We start from the raw sequence: 21,662 nt of genomic DNA, 5'->3' as shown, positions 1-21,662 counted from the left end.
TGTGTTAAATATATACATGGGCCTGTATTTATCAAGCCTCTGAGAATTACTCACAAGAACACTGCTAAGAATTGATTTAAGAATAAAAGAATTCTTTGCTCAAAGCTGAGCTTAAAAGTTAGTTATCAAGCATCTCAGTTGTAATTTAAGTCAAGTGTAGGACTATATCTTAAGTGTCAGTCTTAGGGATGATTCACGACACTTTGCTGTACCACAAATGGGATTTTGGATGATGACATAGGCATGGACCAATCACTGAATTGATTTCCTTACTTAAGAATATTCTCAGATAAATTCCCATTGAATGGCGAAATTCCTAAGATTATTTGACAATAAAGATTTTTTTTAAGAGAATACATTATGATATACACATCGGAAACGTCCTACCATGTCCTAATTACACATTTTAAACCGGTGTGCTGTTAACTGACCTGGCTGTAAAGCCTAGATTTTACAATATTTTATGCCTGCTCTGTCCGAACAATTATTATTGGCCCACGTCTCTGTCTTCTCAAGGCCATCACAAGCCCCTATTGGCCACTCCTAACCACTTGAGAGACCTCTTGAGCTGTCTTAAATAACTGGAGAGTAAGAGTGATTCTTAACTTTAAAAAATGTGATAACTTGCTTTTTGAAAGTAGGAGTAAATTTCATGAATTCTCAGCACTTAAGACTAAAATAGCACTTTAAGAAGCTTAATAAATACGGACCCAGATCTTCAGAAATTTGTCAAACTTAGAGCCAAATTTTAAGTTAACTGAGTGGTTTTATAATTGTACATACAGTATAGGTCCAGATGTCTGTGTTCCGGCTACCACAGAGGAACAGTCATCGCTCTATTTTTTAACAAAAGGCTCCCTGGCTGCCGGTGATGTAGTCATGAAGCTGATCAAAAGCCTTTAGATCTGTCCATCTGTGTGCCCCGCAAATATCGCAAGTGTTACAGCCTCCAACCGAGAAAGGGCTCCCTTTGACCCACATGGTCCGACACATGTTTGTGATTGGCCAAACGGATGACAGTCAGGTCAACCAATTGCACAATGCTATTGAGGGCCTTAAGGGATAAGGGATAGCGGATGTGATACCAACAGAACAGAGGCAGATGCTCTTTTGACTCCCTGTCAGACAGGGAGAGATGCTAATGACATTCTCCCTAAAGCACTGAGGAGATATAGAGAGAGAAACACTAATGACTCTCTATCTCTCTGGTCACTACTGTAGCAAGCCTGCAGACAGCTTGTTAAATGTCACAGCAGAGTAACACCATGCTATTCAGAATCTTTGGAGTCAACTACACACAGAAACTGTCTGGCAATTAAAAACGTCTGTGCAATTAACGAGGTAAGATGATGTTTTTTTTTCTCACAGTGGCATCCTCAGTGCAAGTATTTCCCCTTAAAAACCTGGCAACCTCGTGCCCGTTTCTGTCTTTATTGTGATCTTTATCATTAAAGAATTGGTTCAACATTTTAGGAAATACGCTTATTTGCTTTCTTGTCGAGAGTTAGATGAGAAGATCAATAGCCCTCTCATGGCTGTGCAATAAATGTGTTGATGTTGTTGGTGTCTCCTCTGTTTTCCTAGAAACCTGTTACCAGTCTTTATGCTAAGCTAAGCATACCCTGATTGTAACTTAATCTTTATCGAACAGAGTGGTAGCGATATTCTCATCTAACTCTCTGCAAGAAAGTATAAAAAGCATATATTCCAAAATGTCAAACTAAAGTGAAATGAATAAGGAAGGGCATACCACAGCATGTTCTGTATTCTGCAGTTCAACAAAGGAAGATGTCTTTCCAACTTTTGCTACCTCCCTAACTAATATCTGTCAGCGTTAATAGTGGAAGGCAGAGTAATTGGCTTTATTACAGTCTCTTCCTCTGAGAATCCGTCCATGATTAAGGAAATTATCATGCCCCAGTGTCTGTTACAGCTACACATATATGCTTGTGCAGGCACACAAACACACTGTATACACACATACACACTTGAGCCTGGAACTTCAGTCATCAGAGGTTATAGTGTTTAACAGAGATATTACTCACTACACTTCTGCTTGTTTTAAAGCTGTCATTTAAAGGTGTATAAACAGTCATCTTACTTATGTGCAACTTCTATCCGTGACTTTGTGTCTTTGTGTGGTTTTACATAACATTATTATTCTCAGTGGCAAAGCAGTTACATATTAAAAAAACAACCAAAAGAAAGCTAATACATATGAAAGAAACTATTGGATGGCTGAGCAACATTAAAAAACCTCTCCTCTCTGAACAAGATTTCAGCGTCATACAAAATACAGGCTGTATCTTTCCAGGTTTTTCCATCTGTTTCTCCAGCTCAACAAAAAGCCTTTACATTTCAAAAAGTTGAATTTCTTTCTCTGTCTGATATGGTGTTTCTTTCTCTGGACATGAAGCTTGAGGTGAATTCTGAAGTCCGGCCTCTTTATCATCCCTCATTGGCTGAGAGATGCCTACAAGGGGTGCCTCCGCAAAGAATGATTGACTGTTTGTCTCTAACCCCCCATCAGGGATGAGAGGAGCACTTTGGGGCGAGAGTCAGACTCATCTGTCACTTTCAGATCCCGTCTCACTCTCTCTCCTACGCATCATTCCCTGCTGTTAAGATTTCACAAACGTGGAGGTTGGGGAATTGCAAAATCACCAAGACTGAGGTCAATGAACTAATGGGCAGTCACTGTGGGAGGTTAAACACTGTGTGTGTGTTTACATTGTTTTGAGCTACTTGAGCACTGAAATTAGACACTGACACTGAAATTCTCTCCAGCTGGATATTTCCGCTGGAGAAAACAACATTCCACTGAGGGATTTTTGGAAGGTTTGGAGGTGGTCAGCTGCCTTGGTGTCACATCTGAAAGCAAACTGTGAGTGCACTTTGATTGAAGCATACTGTTTTGTTCGGGAAAGATGTGATCGTTCTCTACTACGGCCTCTTTCAAACATGTGTTTTGCCAAAATTGTATTTTATTCTGTTTCATAAGAACTGGGTCAGCACGTAAAAGACCTGTAAGACCTCACAACACATTTTGACGTCTTGTATTTGCATAGACTTGAGTTGACATTTAGCCTCTTCTTTCAACAGATAGTATCTAAATTGTGTTCATTTTCTTCAGTCTACAGGCGAGATACGATCTCCTCTTAAATGTGACACCACACAGAAGCTCATAGGGTTTAGAGTTCAGTGCTTTGATTTAGTCATTTAAATAATTTATCATGCAGATTAAAGGGAGGAGAAATTATTGAAACAGCAGCACATGATATGGTCTCTTGCAATGCATGATCTACAAAGTGTCGCTAATATCAGCGGTGGAAGAAGTATTCAGATCTTTTACTTAAGTTAAAGTAGGAACACAACAATACAAAAAATACTCAATAATAAGTAAAGGTTCTGCGTTCAATAGAAAATTTTCAATAGAAATATTGAGATACCGAAATGTACCTAAAAGTATAAAAAGTACTTACTAAGCAGCAGGATGACCCCTGTCAGTGTTATGTTATTACATATTACTTTATATCATTTTGTTAATCTTACTGAAGCCGTTGACATTCAAGCGGCACATGTTGTAGCTGGTCGCAAGGGAGCTCATTTGATTTCATCTGTATACTGTAGAGGTGGTGGTTTAACTGATCAAAGGTTTTGTTTGGTAAATCTTAATGGCCCTGACACACCAACCCGATAATCAGCCGCCGGACAGTCTGGCGAGGTCAGTGACTCAAGTCTGTTGTGTGTGACTTGCTGGGTTGGAGGACGGCCAGTCGAACTCACTCCACCAATCTGATTGGTGGAGTGCTAACCCAGAAATAACGATGAGTGACGAACGCCTCTCAAAATCTGACGAAAATCTTTTAAACTGACCTTTGTCGATCTGAAATGAAGACAGATTCAGCAACTGTATGGCCTATTTCTTGCTTAAAATGTTTTCAGAAACAAGTTTCAGGAAACTATTTTCGTAAAATACGAGATCGTATTTCGAACAAGCCGCCATAACTATCAGCTGGAGAAGCCAGACCTAAGTGATGCATTGTCATTTTTGGTTTTTATTTTTTGTATTGCGTCTTGTGCACGCGCAGAACGTACGCTCAAGACGGCGTCGCTTCGATGTGTTCCGAGGCACTTTTTGGACCTCGGGGAGCCGACTGATCAGTCTGACTGCCTTTTCTGCCGACGGTCAGCCGTCGGGTTGGTGTGTCAGGGGCTTTAATCTGCAAGTAACTCAAATTGTCAGCTAAATGTAAAGAGTGAAATATTTCCCTCTGAAATGTACTGTAGTGGAGTAAGTGAAGTACGAAGTACCAGTAAACCGTACTTCAGTACATATAATTAAATAAATGTACTTAACTTCCCATCACATGCTATTTACATTTTATGTACTATACAGTTTAATCTCAGTTGTCAACAAAATTCACCAAAATTGAGAACTCTTCATAAAGCAGTGAATACATTTAGTTAATTTATCTTCTCTATTTACTTTGCTTTATATCGCATATTGCCAAATCACCAGTATATGGATGCCACTGTTACCTTTTATAGGTAATGCATCATGTTAAGGGTGTATACTAATACTATGGCTACCCTCTTATTCCTACCTATAATACTGATCATGACATAGGTGTCATGTGAGTCCAGCAGCATTAGGGGTTAACTCTCAGCTGAGTTCTGAGGTGTTTAGTGTCTCTGCTCTCAGGTTCACCCCTCCTGCTGATCTAATCGTCACTGTAATGACAGTGTTGACTTTGCCGCCGGCTTCGCTGTCCCTCTCATTTTCACTGTCATTTTGTCTCTCCATCTCTTTATTTTACTTCATGTGTCTGCCCTCTATTCCTCCCTCTTCAAGGATATATTCAACACTTAACGTTAGCATTACGTCAAAAGAAATGCACTCAAGTAAACCATCACTGCTCTAGTGTTATCCTTCTCTGATTTCCTTCATGTGTCTTTTACCTTCTCTGCCTCCATCTTTCTTACCTTGTATGGTAATGCAACCCTCCCTGGCCACCATGGACAAGGTCTGTATTTGTCAGATGTAACAGCAATGTTACTCTTGATTGAATTTGGCAGTGCTACTCATTCAATATTTCACATAAATGCTGGTAGATGAAAAGTTTGATTACATCTAATAATTGTGCATGTAGATCAATAGAACAAGAGCTTTAATAAAGCCATTGATTATGTAATTTAGTTGCAACCATCCCAAGTATTACATTTCACACAGGAATGTGAATTAGGCATCTGTTATTGGGTAACTCAAGACATGTTGTCATGCCAAACACTCAAACTGTAATTAAATGCAATGTTCTCAATCATAGCACTCTTGCATGAATCATGTTGTGTGGTGGAGCAGATATCTTTGTATACATGTGCATGAGTGACATGGGTAGGGTTGTAGTATAAAAACAAATTGAAATGTTACATCCCTAAGGTTTAACAAAACCTGACAGAAGAAAGGTTATGCTTTAAAACACATAGTTCTAGACTTTAAGCCCACTGAAGCAAATTAGTGATTTTGGGCGATATAAATAAGATTTACTTGACTTTACACATGCAGTTGAGCGCTTTAAGGCTACATTTACATTACTATGTACAAGGAAGTGTACTAGGGCAGCATCGTGGCCCAATGGTTAGCACTGTGGCCTCCCAGCAAGAAAGTTCTCGGTTCAAATCCAGGTTGTTCTGGTCCTTTCTGTGCGGAGTTTGTATGTTCTCCCCATGTTTCCTTGGGTTTCCTACGGGTGCTCCGGTTTCCCCCACCATCAAGAAACATGTACTAGGTTCTCCAGTCAGTGCCCTTGATCAAGGCATTGGCTCAGATCTGGAATTGGTCCCTGGGTGCTGTAAATGGCTGGGTTAAAGGCAGAGAATGAATTTCGCTACATGTATGTGACAATAAAGTACCTTTACCTATGTTATCAAATATCTTTTGTTATGTTTCTGCCTCACGCCCACACTACTACTCAGGCATTTCCGAGACCCTAAAACGGAGACATTTGGAAACACTGCTACTCCCTTTTTGGTTTGAAAACTCCGATGTTGCTTGGTAGTCTGGATGGGCACAAACGGAGACCTTTAGAAACAACAATACAAGTCCGTCAGTCTTATTGGTAAGGTAGGTTTCTTTCAGTAACATTTCCACCTCGTCGTTGATCCAAGTAAATAAATCCCTGATCTTACTTTTCGCCAGTTTTGCTCTTTCTCCAAATTATTTTCAATTTATACATCAATGATTTTCAATCGCAGTCATTTTCAATGTTTGATTACATCTAATAATATGCGAATGGTCATGTGATATGCACTATCAGACATGTTAATATGGATGGAGATTAGTTCTGCTACTGGAGCTAAAACTCATGTGTGGAGATTGTTTTTGTCTCAAAACGCTGCTTCAAAATAAAAACGTAGTGGTATAGATGTAGCCTAGGTGTCTGTAATGTTAAAGATCTATGTGTAGCCCATCAAGACGAACTCACCAATATCTTCTAGACTGAGACCAGCTTTTGCTGCCTTACCCTAACGTGGTGTCGATGGTGAGTCAAGGAGCAGCCAAGCAACATGGTTCCACCTGTGCTGGTAGAGCTAAAGTGAAAATGCACACCTTTGCCTTTATTTCATGCAGGTTTTACCCATAGGCTCTATGGGCTTAATGAAGTCAGATGCTTGTACTCACAAAAGGTTGTGCCTTGGGTTATGCAAATAGGCGGGCTTGGGCTCTATCATCCTTCTGTAGTCTGCAATGGCATTTCACACACCTCTGTGCCTCAGCAGTTTTTTTCAGTGGATTATCTGTGCAGCAGATTTGTGTACTTCCAACACAACTCCCATTTGATTCACCTGTGTGCTTTAAGTGTATGAGTCCTTGTATGTCCATAGTTAGCACTGAAACACCTGATCTGTGTCCCTTTATCAAGTCCAAAATAAAACTATTCACTCAGGCTTTCTTAATTTCAGAACTAAAGAGGGCTCTTGGATTAGTGGCAAGACATCTTCAACTCTGCAGCTTCAATTTAGTGGAAAAATTTCATTTTGACTTGATGTTGTACCACCTAGATGAATGAGATTAATCCAGCTGTGACAGGTTGTGTTCTATTGGTTCATTATTATCACTTAGAGACTTGAAGGTGGGAGAGACTGTTGTGATTGCATCTCACAGTGATGGTACTCTGCTAAAGCCACTTGTGTGTCAGCTTTGACTTAGTGATCTACTACACTGTGGTCTACAGTGACTGAGGCTTGTGTCACATGCATGCTTGCATTATAGGACTGAGCTTTTGAACATTGCTTTACACAAAGCAATTTGCGTCTGCTCACACAACTAAGCCACAATATCTAACCACTCTTGTTTTTAGATGGTTAACTTTTTCATCCATCCATTGCGCTCTTATTACCAGCCCCTAGCACTCAAGAGTGGTTAATGCAATTAAGTAGCTCCATTATAATTAGTGAGAGCTGGAATGGCAGCCATCGTGAAGCTGATGGAGGACTCGGTTGCAGCTATAACCTGCTGTTTACATGCAAAAAGAACTCACTTGTCTCTATGTGGTTGGGCTCAGAGGTGGAAAAAAACACAGTTGGACATTGATTGAGGAGCTGCAATTTACATGCTGCAGAGATGTGGAACAAAGTCTGCTCTTGGGGTTTTTGCCCCCTGAAATAGGAGTTAATCTGGTAGGCTGTAACATAGACATTAGTAAATGGGCAAAATCAGATCTGTTGGGGTGAAGAGGATAGACCGCCAGATACCCATAGAAACAAACAGGCAGGCAGGCAGACAGACAGACATGCATAAATGTGATGTGGATGCAATTACAGAGAACCACAGGGGAGCATATAAAACAATATGGTTGTTACACTTTCATTATCGCCAATATCAACAATGCTTAGCCATTACAAATGGAGAAAAATTACTATAACAATGTGAATTTGATGATTGCAGCCTCTTTCTGAAACATATTACATTTCTGATTGAATTATTGTGGTTTGTTTTCATATAAATTGGCCTAACCTAATTAACAGTGTTGAAACTGAGTTCTGAGAGTTTGTCTTTGAAGTCTTGCCCTCTGCATACAGTTAGAAAAATGCGTCTCATGTGTGGAGCAGTTCATTCTCTCCGCTCTGTGGCTTGGTAGCACACTCACTCTGATCACGATTAAGCTGGTGGCCAAAAACAAAGAAAACAGAAAAACTCATTACTGCTCTTCTGGCATCCAGTTGGATTTTTTTGAAGGGGGAGTCTGCAAAACATTCCAGAAATGAATACAGCGTGTGTGTGTGTGTGTGTGCCTGTGTGCCTGTGTGCATGTATGAATCGGTGATGCTTAGTCCTGTCTCACAGGGACTTTGATAAACCTCATAAATCTGATGTAGTTATGGGTTTTTGAGCTTGCCCTAATATGGATTTTCCTTAATTTATTTAAGCAGTAGTCTGTTTTCAACCAACAAAATTTAAACAGTGGTATTTTTACCAGCGTACATTTGTCTCTGTAATGGTCCTGAATCCATTGAATTCTACAAACATTTTCACATTTAAAGACTTACAACAGGCTAATGCATGCATGCTTTTGATTCTGAAATCCATATTTGGGCAAGGCTACCATCCTGCTTAATCTGTCTCTATCACATCTCTCTGATGTATTTCTCTTTATCAGATCTTGTGCCCTCATTGTCTGTCTCTGCTTTGCCAATAGCGGCCACTGGACAGACATAACCGGGCAAAGATGTCATAGCCTCGCATCTCATCGCCGGGCAGAGGTCCAGACAATCCCTTTAGAGGCAGCAGATCTCTGTTTTCTCTTCTCCTAACTCTCAGTGGCTCAACACCACCAAACAATCAGCCAATAGCTCTATGAGGCCAGAATCGAAGCTGAGAGGAAGGCCGATAGGAGGAGTAATTAGTGCTCGGCACAACCCTTTGGTGGGATTCTTTGTGTGTGTGTGTGTGTGTGTGTGTGTGTGTGTGTGTGTGTGTGTGTGTGTGTGTGTGTGTGTGTGTGTGTGTGTGTGAGGAATAGAAAATAAGAGGAAGTGAGATAGAGAAGAGGGACAGAGGGAAGGACAGACAGAGGGAAAGAGAGAGAGAGGGTTCATCCTTGTGGAGTCACTGTACCCCCACTACAACAGAAACCCAAGAACAGTAAGGGTGGTTTTCCAGACCTCATTAACTAAATGGTTTCCCATGGGGTATAAGGTTACAAATCAGAATTCAGGCCAGGGTGTGCCATGGACCATCCATGGTACAGCCATGGATATATAGGTATAGGTAACACATGCCATAATGATAGCTGCTCTAAGGGTTAGGGATTTGAAAGTCAATCTATTTGAATAGGATCCTATTGTTCGTGTATGTGTGCATGTATGAGTGTGTGCAATCAGTGAGTCTGTCTTCCTATTGACCTCAGTATGAGGTTTGGTTTCAGAACAGATGCTCTTGGGAAACTTTTGCTGCGTGTATAGGTCATAGCTTGCTGTGTCTTTTATTAAGTGCGTCCCTCAGTCTGTCCTCTGAATGTCCTGTACAGCATTTGTTACTAAGTGACAGCACTGGACAGTAAGGTCAGAGCATAACCTCCACTGAAAACTTACTGCTGTTAAATACATTATTGAGTCCTATACTAGGACTAATTATACTTGGTAATGTGAGAGTTGCAGAGATCTTTGGTGGTTTTAATCCCATGGAAATATGTAAATTTCTAAACTAAAAATTCCAACGCAAATGACCAACCCCACTTTGATAAGGACTGTGGTCCCTTGCTAAATCTGTGTCAGTGGAAGTCAGTATAATTCCATCTCGTTTTAGTTCCTTTTATTTCTTCCACATTACCATTTTCTTCTTTGTCTACAGTCAAGAAAAATAATGGTGATTTTGAGCAAGGTTATGAATGCATTTTCTGCAAAAAAAATACACCTAAATTCTCCCTCCCTAAATCAGAAAGTTAGTAAAAGTACGGCCTTGACTTACACCAAAGGCTTTTTCCCCCAATACATTTTATTGTCATTTGCAAATTTGTTCCACAATAAAAGCAGATATTAGAGCCTCGGTATTCCTAATACAAATTTCAGAGTGTATCAACAACAAAACTGATAAAGATGATGGTAAGATAAAGACGGAATGGCAGAAAGAGAGTAATTTCAACTCCAGCTAGTTTTTCTACCACAATCTACAGTAGTGATGCTAAAATAATATCTCTCTAGTATACAGATTAAGAACATCAGCTACAAAAGCATACAATGCACACTGACACGCCACACACAATCAAAAATAACCAGTTTCCAATCATTTTTTTTTTTGTCATTGACATTAAGGTCACTTGGTTTCAAGGGAGGCTAGGCACCAGGAGTTTGATTTCCCTGCTGGAGTGGAGACCCTTGATAATCCTTCACCCCGAAAAACAAGTGAAGAAAAACGCCTCAATAATCACACTTTGACTGGAGCTCTAATCCCCAAACATCTGACACAATTACACCTATTAACACAGGTAATTAAGCTCCACAAAGCACACACACATGCGCCCCTTGTGTATTGTGTGCACATATGAGATGAGAGAAAGAAATGTTCAGGCAGGTTTGTAGTTTAATCCTGTATGTAAAAGCTAGCTTTTCTTTTTGATACAGTGAATTACTAGTTTTTTTGTGAGATAAAAGTGGATCTGGTTTGTTTTTTGTAAATATATGTGTATGTTGCATGTGCAAGATACTGCAGATATTGCCATTAAGGAGATTTTTGAATCTGTATTCTGTTAGGAAATCATATACTTATTGAAAAAACATCTCTCTGTGCCACGACAAAGAGTCAACACACAAACACACAGCCCATTCACTATGTGAGACGGGTGGAGGGTTGAGGGAGATGAACGCTGAGGGCTATCTCAGCTCAACTGATGTCAGCTGGAGTTTGAGGTGGATTACTGATAAGAGAGGTGAGAACAGGAAGGGAAGACAGACTGATGGAGAGGAAAAGGAGCAAATGGAGAAAGGAGGATCGTCAAATCTGGTGCATTGGAAGTGAATTTGGCAGGAAACCTAAGTTACCATAGCGACCTAGAGAAAGCTCTGCAGCAAGTAAGAGGCGAGAGAGACAGAGAGAAAGAGAGCAGACCTTGAGGTATTGTCTCTCAATGTCTTTCATAGGAATATTTTGGACATGAATGTTGCTTAATAACTGTGTATAAATACAGGGTCTTTGGCAAAAGTGTATCGTTGACTCTATCAATACTGAATGCATATTATTGACACAATTCATGTATTATTTAACTTGACGATCAGGGGAACATAGGTTTTTGCTACTGCTTTGTCTCATTTATTATTGATAGCCAGTCAGGTTAATCAAAGCCCTGTTAGGCTCATCAGTGCACAGCTCCACAGTCTGACAATCCCTGGCTGAAAGGATATGAAGCAGAACTACACATCCATTTACAGTACATCAGTACAGCCTTTGCAATGTGGACAGTAATTGCTAGTCTAGATGCACTGGACTGCGGGGACCGCTAACTTTGATAATCTTATTCACCAGCATGAAGACTCAGATAGAGGTCCATATACAATCAAGGAGATAAATAGACACACACAACCATGCAAACATTTTTTAAACATGCACCCATGCATGAATGCACAAGCCAATGCAAATACATGCGACTATAAGAGCTTAAGCGCTATACAGCCATGTCAGCCCACCAGCACAAACACACACAAACAAACAAACGCACACATAAACACACACACACACACGCACACACACACGCGCACACACACAGATACACAGGGGAGGTGTCAGAGAGGCATATCTGTTGGGACCTGCCGGGAATTTTCAGAGCTTGATATCCATCTTCCCAAAGATGCACAAAAGATGGACACTTGGCAGAACAAGATTACCAAAGCTGCTACAGTTACCCCTTCACTCTTGAATCGTACTCATGCTATTCTTTATTCTCTCTTCATCTATGTCTTTACTCTACATAGAGTATGTACATCAATCTCTTCGTCTTTTGTTTACCAAGATGCCTCTAAACTTTTTCTTTTTTTCATCTTGCTATGCAAGGGTCTGTGGTATGCATCTTAACCACTAGGCCACATAATTAGTAAGGCTTGGACAATCACTAGTATTAGACAGATGGGGACCACCAAAGTAGATGACTGAATGATAACTGATGTCTTATTATTATTACATTTCTTATTTTATCCATCCTGTTTTTTTCCCAGAGGTTCAGCTGCCATCATTTTCCAGTAGTGAAAGAAGTATTCATATATTTTAAGCAGAAGTACAATATTATAAAAAATTCTTCTTGCAATAAAAACAAAAATCTGAAGTAAAAGTATCAAAGCAGTATCAGCAAAATGTACTGGTGTACTCATTATGTAGAATTAATCCTTAATATTAATTTTGTAATTCTGAATCCTTATCCAGTATCAATATATTGAAATGGATTATTACTAATGATGCATTACGTAACATGTTAGCAGTAATGCATACAATTTAAATACTCAAGTTAGGTAAAAACAAGTAACAAAAAAAGCAAGTTAGTTTTTAAAGAAATTGATTTTCCACCACAGCCATTTTCCTACAATTCGGGCTCCCTTCAACAGCTCTTACAGGAGCAGTTTTTAGGCAGATGAGCCTTTAAGAAACTTCAGGTAATATAATTTGTCGCCAGTGTTTTTAAAAGGCATTAATGAACAAATAGGACTCATCAATCTCTCCTTTCCTAGTTGTCCAGACTTATTCCTGGTTGATCTCTCTCTCTCTCTCTCTCTCTCTCTCTCTCTCTCTCTCTCTCTCTCTCTTTCTCTCTGTGAATGCTCTACAAATGTCAAGCAAAGACATTCCTTGGCCAGCCCCTCACTCTCCTTATCACCCATGATTTGTGTGTGTGTGTGTGTGTGTGTCTCTGTGTTTGCATGTGTGTCCTTGTCTTTGTATGTCTTGGTCGACATTGCTGAAGGGTTGCTTTGTTTGTATGTTCTGGAGAGGCTTAGGAGATGCCACTCAAACTCAAGACAGTACAACGTGACTCGCTACTGTCACATTTTTTCCCGCTCAAATGAAAACGCGTTTTTACCCAAGCAAGGGTGGATTGGTAATAAATCATTCCATTTTCAATCACTACATGTTTTGTTCCATTTGGAGAGATTGCCACTGTTCACTTCCTGATCACACCCATTTCTGAGCGAGAGCTTTGTGTGTGTGTGAGTGTGTGTGTGTGTGTGTGTCTGCAGTGTCATGTGGCACTGGCTGTGTGAAAGAGATTAGACAGCTCCAACAAGAAAAATCTCATTTCTCTCCACTGCTCTTTTCCTATGCATTTGTCATCATCTAACAACTCAAACATTTCTGTTAAAAGTCCCACTGTGTCTGTGTGTGTGTGTGTGTGTGTGTGTGTGTGTGTGTGTGTGTGTGTGTGTGTGTGTGTGTGTGTGTGTGTGTGTGTGTGTGTGTGTGTGTGTGTGTGCAGTCGAAGGCTACTAAAAGTGTTGAGAGCTTGTTTGTTTCTGCTGCAAGTGATCATCTTAGTTCCACATGGTGATCACTACAATGATCGATTTCATGTTTTGCTGATAGTTGTATGGTATCTATTGTGCCTTTGTGTGTGTGTGTGTGTGTGTGTGTGTGTGTGTTTAGGACGTGAAATTGTCTGACAAAAGCTTTCTTCTGTGTCGCTCTCAGAAATGCTGTGGGGTGTCCATGGTTACCAGCAGGCATGTTTATCTTGCTTACGTTCAGTAGAGCTAGATTCTCCCATGTGGGTAAATCAACAAAAAAAGTTGTATACTGACCTATAGCATATATAATAAATAGAATTCTTATTTGTTCACTTTACTGTTTATTTGAATGCCTGGAACACTATGAGATAGCTTTTTGCATTCAGCGTTTTACTCGTTCGATGGTGTTTAAAGCCCCCAACGTCTCCTTCCAGGCAGTGCTGCAACCGTTGACTTCAAGGCACCTAACCTGACCTTAACCTTAACCCTAACCCTAACCCTAACCCTAACCATGACCATAACCATAACCATAACCATAACCATAACCATAACCATAACCATAACCATGGTGGAAGACGTTGGGGGCTTAAAACACCGATAAATGTTTCACTCTGTTTTTTTTTACAATCATATCTCGTCCAGCCAAGTACCGTCTTTAAGTTTTATTTTACACACTGCCGTCAACAGTCCAGTTGAAGCAAAGTACCAAAGATTATTTTTGGGGCATTTTTAGGCCTTTATTTGACGGGACAGCTAAAACATGAAAGGGGAGAGAGAGGGGGGGAATGACATGCAGCAAAGGGCCACAGGTCAGAGTCAAACCTGGGCCCCGCTGCGTCGAGGTGTAAACCTCTATATATGAGCGCCCGCTCTACCAACTGAGCTATCCGGGCGCCCCATAATTATTATTTTAAAGGCTTTGCCATTCCAAAAATGACCTGGGGTTTTGATGAAATAGTTTTTCCTTTGTGTAGATGCAGTCATACATGAAATTAAATCAAAACCTCTCTAGGTGCAAAGAAGAAAACTATAATTCATCAACAAGTATTGGGATAATTTGGTATGAATGAAGGATCCATAGAATGCTTGAATCATCCATCTGTTGGCCCTGATTCACAAAACACACACATACAGTAAGACAAAGAAACCAGGGGGAGGGGGACAGCTGATCATTGGCAGCTTCTCTTTCATGAGCAAGTGTTTTTATGTCAATTAACAAAACAATGGTTCAGCTTAATGAGGCTAATGAGGAAGCACCTCATTTGGCTCTGCTAGTTTAACAATCTGTCAGTGGAGGAACAAAACACACAAAAACATGCATACACTTGCACACACACACACACACACACACACACACACACACACACACACATTTTTTTGACTCAAAAGGACACGTAAAAATATATAAAATAATGAAAGGAAAAGTTGATCTGAGTTTTTAAAAAAACATAGAGGTTAAAACTTAGATCATATTTTAATTTGTATGATTGCCTGAAAAAATATTGAAATATATTGAATTATAATGTATTGAATGAATTAAACACTTCTTTTCAGCCAAAGAAAATGTATTTAATAAGCATTACCCTCCACCTAGTTAGATCTATCAACTTGATTATTTAAATTATTAATCAGTCCGAGTCATCATAACTAATAATGACTGTAATCAGAGTCTGTTTCATGGCTGTTGATGAATACTCTCCATTTCCATTATCATCATCATGGGTATGGTTGTCTGTGCAATCTACCCCATAGTGATGCGTTGAAATTTGATGATGCTGATAAGGCTAATCAGCAATTAGAGAGAGAGAGAGAAAGAGAAGAGAGAGAGAGAGAGAGAGAGAGAGAGAGAGAGAGAGAGAGAGACAGAAAGAGCCCATGTCTGTATGTGTATATGCATATGCAAGTGAATTTGAATGTGCTGAGTATGTGTTAGCATGTACATTAGCTGTGTTTATTAGCTCTGGTGACAGCAGTGTCAGAATTAGTCCAGCTCTTCCAGTGGTGGTGGGTTTGTTGTGCAACAGTAAACACTGTTGAAGTAAATGCTCCAGAGAGAGCTGTAAGCACCTTCAAAAAGAGTTCAACTCAGAACATTCTGCATAATTATCACCATCAGTCCTAATCCAAATGCAAATTCAATTCAGGTAAAGGGCTCAGGGGGGTTTGTGGTCATGTGTCTGCTTGGGGAGGTCTCCCTTCATTTCCACTTTGCCCTTTAACCAATGATTTGCTTCTAAGTTATGTGTAAAGACTATCTAGACTGTTCATATGGAGAAACAAAAAAAGATTTACCACCTGAGATTTAAGTTGCTGTGAATATTAAGTTTCAAGTTGTTTTAAACAAAGTGTCGTGAAATGTAAATTACTTCAGTGAGGAAAAAAATCCCTTTTCTTCATAAAGAGACACGTGTTTGAACAATAGATTGATTCCATTCCTAAATGAGGAATTCCTGAAGTAGGGATCTGACGTTTATAATACAATACACATTGCCCCCACATGCTATTTTTGTGGATTTTTAATTAACTGAGGCAGAGAGACAGCCATGTGGTTTATTATTGTCTGTCTATCTTATCTGCAATACAGCTCAGAATTGTTAAAAGTCTCGTAGTGCTGGGTAGCTCTGTGGTATTTGCTAAACCCACAACCTCTGAAATGGGTGTCCTTCACTAATGGCTAACCATATTCCCAGGTTGCTACAGCTATTTGCAAAGCAAATCCTTTATGGTGGCCTAGAGACTGAAGCCCAGTCAAATGTGTGATAGCAGGTGTTCCAGGTTGTAGTCATGGTGGTTTGTTTTTGCCTTTCTGTTTGATTACTGTTTCTGTGTTCTGCATGGCTGAACACTGAGCCGCAGAGCAGTACAGGCTTTCTATCTTTCTACATACACGCACACACACGTGAACGCACGCACGTGCGCGCACTCACACACACAGTGAAACAAAGTATAGAGTCCAATTTATTTACACCACCAGCTGTTCACATCCATCAAAACTAGCTATCATAACCACTCCACTGTGTCTGAGAAAAAAGAATCCCTTCTACCAACTGACTATGTTATGAACTAAACTGACACCACAGATGGGACAAAATGTTGCTGTTTAAACATTAACGAATGCACCCCAGGTCATTAAATGGTTTACCTGGCCCCCGTGGCCCCACAGCAACAGTTTTGGGAGTGGGCACTTTGTCTAGTTCTGACCTTCATTTATCAGGTTGTTAATTCACCCAGAACTACACACAGTCCAGGCAGCCTGGCAGCAGGGATGTGGGAACAGTTGATGATGGATTAACAGGCGAAGACACCAGGAAAGTGGAAAGCCAGGAGATTTCAGAGAGTCATTTGGTTCGTAATGCTTTCCCCCCCAAAACCCTCACTTCCTCTTTTACTGTGCACTCTCTTATTCTCTCATTTCTCAAGCCTTATGTTATTTTCTCACATTGTGTAACCCTTTTTTATATTTATCAAACTTTTATCACCATCCACAACCACATATCCAGAGCCCTATCGGCCTGGCAAACATTTTATCTGTCTTTTTATTTCTGTGTTTCCTTTCCATTATCTGTTTTCACAAACACTTAATCAATCTTCCCCTGCCAGATGTCAAACAGAGTCATCTCTCTCTCTCTCTCTCTCTCGCTCACTCTCCACCCTTCTCTTGCTCATCTGCATGCTGGTGTCTGTTTACCCTCTCTGTCATTTTCTCTATTCATTAATTCTTTCTCTCTAGTTGTCTCTTCAGCGGCTGTGTGTGGAATATAAACTTCACAGAGAGAGGATGTTGTGTGATACTATGTTTCCCCTGTTTATTGTGTCTTGTTAACTTGCAGATACTTGTTTCTATTGAGTCTGGCAACAGCTGATCAATATCTTTAGTATAGACACTCATCCCTAGCCGCAACCTTCTCAGTACATATGTGCTCGCACATCAATAACAATGATCCCATTTTATTGACACAACAAGTCAAGGAGAGAGTATAATCTTCAATAATCCTGATGTAAATCTGCTATAAATGTACATCACAGCTGGAGTACCTCAGTTTAAATGTCCTAAAAACTTTTATTATTTGACAGTGTACAAATAGAGGTTAAGGCACAGTCTATAATCCAGATGGTAATGAAAGAGTACTACCCTTTCCATTAAAACATACAAGACTGAAACCTGTTATCACACCGATGCAATGACAAAGTTTGCTGAAATGTTTGTCAGTTATACATAAATTATGCTTACGCTAACGATTGCCTAAGAAACAATGACCTTTAAGTCTGAATGTTAATATACTTCAAATATTGTAACAATTATGATCATAGGAATTGTAGCTTGTATTTTAAAGTTAGCAGGGGTTATTTATCCTGTGTTGTTAAACTCACTCTTCAACTAAAGAATTAGGAGTGCTTATACTTACCTGGACTACTTTGCTGAGTCAACTCTGGAAATCCCTCTAATTGGAAAGATGGAGGTTTTCTCAGCTTTTGATTAACTGTTAAACCTTCTTGAAACAGGCATGTGTGTGGGTCTGTTATAAAAAAAAAAACTCATGATGTCTTAGCATAATTGTTTAACATTTTTTGAGCCATAATGTACTCCGCAGAAAGTGACAAAACTATTTCCAAAATGCAGTCCATTAATAATGCCAGATGTTCTGTTGTCTCAACTCATATAATGTAGGATAATTGATTTTTTTGGGTTGCCAGGTTTTGATTTAGTCCCTTCTTCTTACTCCATCCATGTTACTCTATAGGGTGTGTTTTCAGAATTTTATTTACACATGTCCCTCTTAGGACTGTTTTGCTGCAGCCACCTAACCTCCTCCTCATACTGCCTCCGCTACTTTTCTCTCTTTTACTATTGCTGTAAAATGGCTTTTCCACTGCTTGCTGGGCAACAGTCCAGCAGAGATCTTGAGAGATGGAGGCAGAGAAAGGACAGAGGAGAAGAGAGAAAAAGGAGAAGAGGGGTGGGGTGGAGGTGGACTGTGGGACTGCTCAGAGGGTTGCTCCTGCCAAGGCGGCACAGAGGAGGGTTTGTATGTGTATTTGTGTTAGTGTTCCCATGTGTCTTAGCAGGCAGCAAAGGACCAGTTTGCCACATCACAGATCTATTGTTGAGGTTCTGCTGCCAAGGCTAACAGTGGGGCCACACAGCCATCTGTCTCCATATACTGACCCACTGGTACGCAGCTATCCACTCTGTGAGCCAACCTCTCCCCTCTGCTGCTTTAGAGCCAGAGTTCAACTTAGCAGTAAAAGGCATGATACGCTAATATATGACACAGAGTGCATTTCAATCATTTCAATAGCCACGAGCCATTTGAGAGGGCATTGTGTGCGTTGTCATTATAGCGTTTAAACTGCATCATATTCTCTCACAGACCCCCTCATTACAGGCTTCCTTCAGACCCAAGGAGAATTATAATCAAAGGTAAAATCAAGCCCATCCTTTATATGTGACCCTCCAATAACCCTCCGTCCATATCTCTTAGTCAAGGTCAGTTGTGCTGATTGTTCTGCTCTGGTAGGCAGGAAGTAAGGGAATGGCATCAGCCTTTTCTTCTGGGTGTGTAGGCCAGGGTGCGTTGTTTTGTACAGGGTGTTGTTGTTGATGATATCAATAACATACTTCTCGCTGCTTGTAAGTTCATTGTACTGGTTCATGACAGGAGGACTTTGATGGCACAGTAATAACACATTATTATTGTAAAATAATTGCCATATCTGGAATTTCAGGTGGGATATATAATTCCTGGCTAATATAGATGATTAGAGCTATTCAGATGAATAGTTTTCTTTGTGTGTGTGACTCCAACATTGAAAGCATGTGAACATAATAGATGGTTGCTGTTATCATTTGCAGAGTGTCCTCTTCCTTGTTTTTGAAATGTCTTTTAAAATGCATAGATATACAAAATTATACACAGGTGGCACCTGGGACTTGCTGACTTTGGCATCAACTTAAAATGCAAAAATGCCTCCTCTGCCCAGCATGTGTTCCCTTGTTTTAGTTTGTTGCTCTCAACTCTGACTGGCAAACACTCACGCACGCACGCATGCACGAACACACGCACGCACACAAACAAAGAGTCTTACATGCACACTTTCACATTCACACACACAAACACATTAATATACAGTAGCCCATGATTTGCAACTTCAGAAGCATCACAACTCATTTTTCATAAAGACAGGTTGACAGCGCTTGAATGTAGGACCTGACGAATTTTCAAACCCTTCCCTTCTTTTTTTTCACTAATGCTGTAAACACTTTGGCTTTTTCTGTTTTCCCCTCTAGCACTCAACGTGATACAGAACAATGCATTCAGGAATATTCTTAAGGGGCTATAACATTTGTGTTTTTCTAAATTAGTCTCTTTCATCTGACAGAAAGTTGAAGGAAAAGGAGATAAATGAGTTGGGCTGTTGGGTGTACTGTATACAGGCAGTTATGTCACTTCTTAAGATGTAGATCATATTTATTAGTCTCTTAGAGCAAATTACCTTTTACCACAGCAAAAACTGAATGCTGAGGCATTTTGGTGATTAAACCATATGTCCTCATGACATTTCACAAAAACTTATATTTCATATCAATGGTTGTGTGGTGACAGATGTTAACAATCCAAATGAATGCACAATGGCAAGTTTTGAAAAAAAGAATGTGTTACAAGTGTGATAAGAGTGATTTGGAGTTAAAATTGTGAAATTGTACCACATAGTTGTGATAATAGTACCAAAGTGATAAAAAAAAACAATTTGTAATTTAGGCAATTGCAAACAGATTAAATAAAATTACAGCTAGAACTTTTAAAACAACATCCACTTGACTGTAAAGTTTTTCTGCAAGGTTTTGGAATAGAAAAGGCCTGGCACAGAGCTGTTTTTTTTTTTCAAATCATCCCAAAGGTGTTCGGCTTTCATGTCAGGGCTCTGTGCAGGTCAAACTTATTTCTTTTCAGGCCTTGCTTTGTTCACAGGGGCAGAAAAGGGCCTTTGCCAAAGTTTTGCCATAAAGTTGAAGGCACACTATTGTTAAACATAGGCTAGAGTATGTTGTACCATACAATACTATTTATATATTAATTACAATCAAACGGCCTAACCCTAATAATGAAATAACACCCGGCACAAAAGTAGACTATACAAAAAATATGATATGGTGATCACGCTGAATAGATGTGATCACTAGGTATCCACACACTATGGCCATATGTTGTATGCGGCCGCAGAGCAATGTGTTTTCAAAATAAAAAGGGTCTCATCCATCGATAATTGATGGTTTCAGTAAAAATGACCTAGAATGCTTTTACTTTGACGTCAGTCTGTGGTTGACCAAGTAACTTTAGCTAGCTCACCTCATTCATCTCTGAGTGGTTTTTAAGATAGTCCACCGCCACTGGCCACTTCTACGTGACTTTTCAGGTAAAGCTAGTCTCTGTTTGCAATTTTCACAGGCAAGCTAACCTTGTTTGTCCGAAAACGTTTGTTGATATAACCCGCAGGACCTGCTCCTGTGGGTTAGCAAGAACAGACCAACTAACTAGCAAAACAGCTAGCGATAACCGTTAATAACTAGCTACATGAAACTAACATTTGACCTAAGGTTAACGCTAACTTAAAGGCGATAAACATGCTCTCGGTGTTTATTTAAACCATTTAACGTTATATGCGTTTTGTAAATTAAGAGAGAAAAAAAAACATTGGTCACATAACATCACTATTAAGTTAACGTCATATTTATAACGTATTTGTAATTGCAGTGTATAACGTTACCATACGAAAGGGCAGCTAATAATACAGTTAGCTGGCTTAGGTTAATGCAGTAACATTACAACGTTACACCTGTGCAGCGGACATTCTGTGATGTCAAACACAGGTGTAATTAATAACATGAATGGTTGCATTCCATTTAGGTGTAACATAGCAATGGTCCTAGTATTGTGCATGCTGGCTCACTGGCCAACTGACAGATTAACAGATCAGGACCATAGCATAGCTCACCTGTGGTTTTTCTGCTATGACATGTCAAAGTGAGAGAACAGTCCTAACGCTGCATCACATTGTAGTATAACGTAGGCTAGGGCAGTGGTTCTCAATTGTTTTGCACATTCTTTTGCTGTACGTTTTGTTGGTAAATGTGAGATGTTTGAGTCACACACGTCTCATCTTCATACCAGAAACAA

At 39.8% G+C, this 21,662-nt stretch overlaps 1 protein-coding gene across 1 annotated transcript in view; it reads left to right on the top strand.

Moving 5' to 3' along the window:
- Nucleotides 1–20,700: 20,700 nt before the first annotated feature.
- shank3a (SH3 and multiple ankyrin repeat domains 3a) overlaps nucleotides 20,701–21,662 on the top strand; it is a 188,671-nt gene continuing 187,709 nt past the window's right edge. Inside the window, exon 1 of the mRNA XM_028585066.1 lies at nucleotides 20,701–20,901. The gene's annotated coding sequence lies outside the window, so the exon portion shown is untranslated. The remainder of the gene's footprint in view (nucleotides 20,902–21,662) is intronic.

This window comes from Perca flavescens, chromosome 8 (assembly GCF_004354835.1).
Source record: "Perca flavescens isolate YP-PL-M2 chromosome 8, PFLA_1.0, whole genome shotgun sequence".
Lineage (NCBI taxonomy): Eukaryota > Metazoa > Chordata > Actinopteri > Perciformes > Percidae > Perca > Perca flavescens.
Note: the sequence above shows the minus strand (reverse complement) of the source record. Positions and strands in the feature narration are given on the sequence as shown.